Source organism: Hyaena hyaena, unplaced genomic scaffold (genome assembly GCF_003009895.1).
Source record: "Hyaena hyaena isolate Hyena2069 unplaced genomic scaffold, ASM300989v1 scaffold_981, whole genome shotgun sequence".
Classification (NCBI taxonomy): domain Eukaryota; kingdom Metazoa; phylum Chordata; class Mammalia; order Carnivora; family Hyaenidae; genus Hyaena; species Hyaena hyaena.
Window position 1 is genome coordinate 32,717 of NW_024081614.1, and position 6,099 is coordinate 38,815.

Consider the following 6,099-nt stretch of genomic DNA (forward strand, 5'->3'; position numbering starts at 1 on the left):
GCATGTGTGGACCAATTCTGAGGCCAAGTAGAAAAAAAGATGAGGCTGAATGTATAGCTCATACCATACATTGAGATTGAATCACATGAAATCAAAGACTGAAGACTAAAAAAAAAAATAAAAATAAAAAACAAAAACAAAAGACAAAGGAAAAGCAAAATAATTAACACCCTCTAGGAGAATACCCTGCTACTTTCAGAGTGGGGAAGTTCTCTGTAAGTATGGCAAAAAATCCAGGGCCCATTGGAAAAAAGATCAGTAAGTGTCCCTTTCTAAAAATAAAGAATTTTGCATTGAAAAACCAACATCATCTAAAAAAATAATAATGACAAATATGGAGAAAATACTTACTCCTCAACAAGATGCTGGTTTTCCCACTAGATAAAGGGCTCTGACAAATCCGTAAGAGAAACTACCCACAAGAAGAAAATGGGTTAAGGGCTTGACTAGGTAGTTCAGGAAAAAGAAAAGAAAAACGGCTCTTAAAGGTATGAAACTATGCTCAGTTCCCACATAGTAAGAGAAGAAGAGAGGAGCACCATACTTCTCACAGCTGAGGTTGTCAAAGATCAGGCTGCTCGGTGACATATCATGTGAAGAAGGAATGTAGGGAAACAGTGCCCTGTGTTGCCGGTGGGAATAGAAATCTGAAATCCCTGTGATGGCAATACGACAAAAGTATCAAAACTGTGCATTTCATTTTACCCAGAAATTTCCACCCTTCTAGGAGTGTACGTGTGCAAAATGACAGGTGTACAGGATTACTATTTTAGAACATGTTTCATGTAACACAAGATTGGAAACAACCTAAATGCCCAATGATTATATAAATGATGGTAGGTAATTCGATAAAATACTCTGTAGCCATTAAAAAGAATGAGGCAGCTTTACACGCACTGATAAGGAAAATTCTTTAAGATATATTATTAACTTTAAAAAGGAAAATATAGAAAGTAATTATTCTACCATTTCTGTAAAAAGAATAAACAAATAGGGGCAACTGGGTGGGTTGAGCTGGGTAAGCATCCAACTTCAGCTCAAGTCATGATCTCACGATTCATGAGTTCGAGCCCCACATCGGGTTCTGTGCTGACAGCTCAGAGCCTGGAGGCTGCTTCACATTCTGTGTTTCCATCTGTCTCTGCCCCTCCCCTGCTCATGCTGTCTCTGTCTCTCTCAAAAATAAATAAATATAAAAAAGGGGGGGCAGCTGGGTGGCTCATTAGTTAAGCATCCGACCCTTGATTTTGGCTCAGGTCATGATCTCATAGTTCATGAGTTCAAGCCCCACATCAAGTTCTGCACTGACAGCACAGAGCCTGCTTAGTATTCTATCTCCTTCTCTCTCTCTCCGTCCCTCCCCTACTCACTCTCTACCTCTCTCAAGAAAAATAAACTTAAAAAAAAAAAGAAAATCGAAAGAGAAACGTAGGACACACTCCCCACAAGTTTGTTTATGCAGGTGCTTAGATCTTTTTATGCATTTTATTTAGGCTGCAGTTTCAGCCCACTGACGCCGTGAACGGAACAGAATTTTATCCGTTCCCCACAATGTTCACATCTAGCACATTCAGTACTTGAACAGATGCTGCTGCGGAAGAAATGACAGTGGTCGGAGCTTTTCCTCAAGCTTGAAGCCCTCTGAATTCAGCAGAGGTCACACGCTGGCAGCGTCCAGGGCATCAGGGTCTCAAGTGCTTTGCTTGGCCCACGTGGTATTTTTTTAAGTGGGAAATTCCACAGAAACTGGATTCCCAGGATCTGTTAAAGAAAAAAATTCAGAGGCTTTGCTGACACGGCACAGGCATTTCCTCTTGTTGATGATTTGTGGGAGCTGAGAGACAGCTCGGTGTTTTGAAGGGCATGCCCCCCGCGTAGGCCACAGCATCACCAGGCCCGACTGCCGTGTGCCTGGTACGCTTACATTTTCTGCCTGGTACATGCAGACATTTGAGTTTGAGGTCCCTGATCGAGACCAACTGCCCCCTCTATCCCCCTGTCTCAGTGAAGCTTCCCATGCCCACGTCTGTCCTCTTGAAGACAGATTGTATCCCATTTACTGTAGAGCTTAGGTTAGTGCCCAGCACGCACACAGCAGGTGCTCACCAAATAGCGGTGGGTAAATGCTGAGTTCAGCTCCGGAGCTGGGAAGGGTATGTGGTGGGGAGGAGCATGGGCTTTAGAGTCTGATAGGCGAGGTCTTGACATTTCCTATCATGTGGCCTTAACTCCTCTAAGCCTCAGTTTCTTCATCTGTAAATGGGGACCACCGTTTCTGCTCCTTGGATTTTTGTAATGAGATATATGCATGTCAAGTGCCTGGCACTTTGTAAATATCCAAAACCACCGATATTATTCATAGAAGTTTTCATCGATCTTCTACAAAGCAGGGAAATATGTACCTAGATAACTGATTGGGAATAAATTTTTTCTAAATATTTTATTTCTGAGAAAGACAGCGTGAGCAGGGGAGGGTCAGAGAGAGAGGGAGGCACAGAATCTGAAGCAGGCTCCAGGCTCCGAGCTGGCAGTCAGCACAGAGCCCGACGCGGGGCTCGAACCCATGAACCGCGAGATCATGACCTGAGCCGATGTCGGACGCTTAACCAACTGAGCCACCCAGGTGCCCCGGGAATCAAATTTTAAAACATATTCTGTACGGTTTTGAGCGAGGGAAGTGCAGCCCAGTGACATCCACATACACACGCGTTTGCAGGAGGCTGTCATTTTCATCAGGCTGGTTCATCGAGCTAAAGAGGGATTTCAGATTATTCCTGCTATTGTTTTACGGGCCTTCTATTCACATGACCTACAAATACTTCTGCGAAGGTTTGCGCTTTTCTGTTTTCTGTATTACGTCATCCAGCTCACCTTTCAGAGATGGAAGACGGGTCTGTGTGAGGCCCAGGGGTTGCAGGACAGAGTGAGGAGGTGACTGCCGAGGCAGGAGAGACGAGCGGGGCGGCCTGCGGGACACAGAGGGGCCCGGGGCAGGGCGGCCCACCGCTGGCCCTGGAGGCCAGGCGGCTGCACGTGTCCGGAGAGCTGACCCAGGCCCCGCGTCCCAGACACTGCGGGCAAGGGGCGAAACAGGGTAGGGCGGGACCCCCCCCCCAAAGATCTTAGCTCCCCAGGGCCCTAAGCCCGTCCCATTTACAGAGAGCCCTGGGGCTTCCCTAACGTACACCTGATTTCACCCCTGATGCCTGTTTCCTTTTCTGTAAAATTGGGTGACGTTTACTCGGAGCTTTTAGCTAGTACTTTCTAAGCCCTTCTCGTGTGTTGCCTCATTTAATCCTGGCACCAACCCTACGAAACAGGTATTGTTATCATTATTATTATTATTAACCCCATTGGACAACTGAAAAACACGAAGGCAGGAGAGACTAAAGGATTTGTCCATGAGGCCAGTAAGTGACAAAGCCAGGCTAGTCCTGGCCCCCGGGTCCCGGCCGGCCGGGCGCACAAGGGGGAGAGGGCAGCGGGCGTCCAGGGCAGGGCTGGGCTCCTTACCAGGCCGTCCGCCTGGCTGTGCCGCCGCCGCTGCCGTGGTCACTGTCGCTGCTGCTGCTGCTGTCCCTGTTCTTCCTGTTGCTGCTGTTAGTATTGCTGCTGCTGTGGCTCCTGTTAGCGTTAGTGTTGTTGCTGCCATTGTTGCTGTTGTTGTTGCTGTTGTGGTGACTATTGCTGCTCCTGTTACTATTGTTGCAGCTGCTATTGCTATTGTTATTGCCGTTGTGAGTATTGCTGCTATTGTTGTTGTGGCTGTTGTTGCTGTTGTCACTGTTGCTGCTATTGTTGTTGTTGTGGCTGTTGTTGATGTTGTTACCATGGTTGCTGCTGTTGTTGCCATTGTTACTTTTGCTGCTGCTGTGGTTCCTATTATTGTTGTTACTGTTGTTGCTGTTGTTACTACTGTTGCTGCTGTTGTTCTTGCTGTGATTACTATTGCTACTGTGGTTACTCCCGTTATTACTGTTGTTGCTGCTGTGGTTGTTGTTATTGTTGCTGCTGTTGTTGCTGTTATTACTATTGTTCCTGCTGTTGTTCCTGCTGTTGTTGTTGTTACTGTTGTTGCTGCTGCTGTTGCTGCCATTGTTATTATTGTTGCTGTTGTTGCTATGGTTCCTGTTGTTGCTGCTATTGTTGCTGCCGTTACTATTGTTGTTGCTGTTGTTGCTGCTGTTACTATTGTTGCTGCTGTTGTTCCTGTTGTTGCCATTGTTACTATCGTAGCTGCTGTTGTTGCTGTTCTCGCCATTATTACTACTGTTGTTGCCATAGTTACTACTGCTGCTGTTGTTGCTGTTGTTACTGTTGCTGCTGCTATGGCTTTCATTCTTGTTACTATTGTTGCTGCTATGGTTCCTATTATTGCTGTTGTTACTACTGTTGTTACTACGACTGCTGTTGCTGCCATTGTTACCATAATTGCTGTTATTGTTCCTGTTGTTGCCCCTGTTACAATTGATGCTGCTGTCATTGCTACTATTGTTGCCATTGTTACTACCATTGCCATTGTTGCTGCTGTGGTTCCAGTTGTTGCCATTGTTACTGTTGCTGCTATTGTTGCTGCGGTTACTATTGCTACTGTGGTGGTTCCTGTTGCTATTGGTACTATTGTTCCTGCTGTGGTTCCTGTTATTGTTGTTGCCACTGTTACTGCCATTGTTACTATTGTCGCCGCTGTTGTTGCTGTTGTTAATATTGTTACTGTTGTTGCTTTTGTTGTTGCTGTTATTTCTATTGTTGCTGTTGTTGACGCTGTTGTTACTAATGTTGCTGCTGTTGTTGCTGCCATTGTTATTATTGTTGCTATGGTTCCTGTTGTTGCTGCTGTTACTATTGTTGCTGCTGTTGTTCCTGTTGTTGCAATTGTTACTATCATTGCTGCTGTTGTTGCTGTTCTCGCCATTATTACTACTGTTGTTGCCATAGTTACTCTTGCTGCTGCTGTTCCTGTTGTTACTATTGCTGCTGCTGTGGCTTTCATTGTTACTATTGTTGCTGCTGTGGTTCCTATTACTGTTGTTACTGACATTGTTACTATTGCTGCTGCTGTTTCTGCTGTTGTTGTTAATATTATTACTGTTGTTACTATTGTTGCTACTGTGGTTGTTGCTGTTTTTACTATTGTTCCTGCTGTTGTTGCTGCTCTGATTCCTACTGTTGCTGCTGTTGTTGCCATTGTTACTGTTGCTGCTGTTATTGTTGCTGTGGTCACTATTGCTACTTTGGCGGTTCTTGTTGCTGTTGTTACTGTTGTTGCTGCTATGGTTGTTGCTGTTGTTACTATTGTTCCTGTTGTTGCTTTTGTTGCCGCTGTTGTTCTTGTTCTTGCCATTGATACTATTGTTGCTGCTGTTGTTACTATGGTTACTGCTGTTGTTGCCGCTGTCACCAGTGTTGCTGCTGTCATTGCTGCTGTTGCTGCTGTTGCTGCTAACATTGTTGCTGTTGCTGCTGCTACTGTTGGTGCTGCTACTATTGTTCCTATTGTTGCTGCTGCTGTTGTTCCTGCCGATGTTGTCATTCCTACTATTGCTGTTGCTGTTGTTGCTGTTGGTTTTGTTCCTGCTATTGTTGTTGCTGCTGTTGTCACTATTTTTGTCCCTGTTCTTGTGGTGGCTGGTGTTCCTGTTGTTGTTTCTGTTGTTGTTGCTGCTGATTTTGCTGTCACTATTGTTGGAATAGAGACCCTGGGAGTGCAGCTGGCTTCCTCGGGCCCCTGCACCTGGAGTGTGAGAGAAGCCCAGCGCTGACAGGGGATTTGGGCGAGCGTCAGCTACACTCCCTGCCTCAGACGGGCCCGGAGGCTGAGGCACGAGTAAGCATCCCCAGGCAGGGGAAGTTCCGTGAGCTGCTGGGGGACCCAGGGACAGCCCCACCCCATATTTCAGTCTTACTATCAGCTGCAGCATGTGCAAAGGGCATTCCAGGGAACAGCAGAATGAAGAAAGCAGCATCTCTATGATGAGTATCAGCAACGTCCTGGTATTAAAAATAAGATCACTGAGAAAATGTGCAATTTGAACAAATTTCTAGTTGATTTTTCACTTGTCCAACTGTTGAAAAGTAAATGAGCTTTGGTAAAAAATA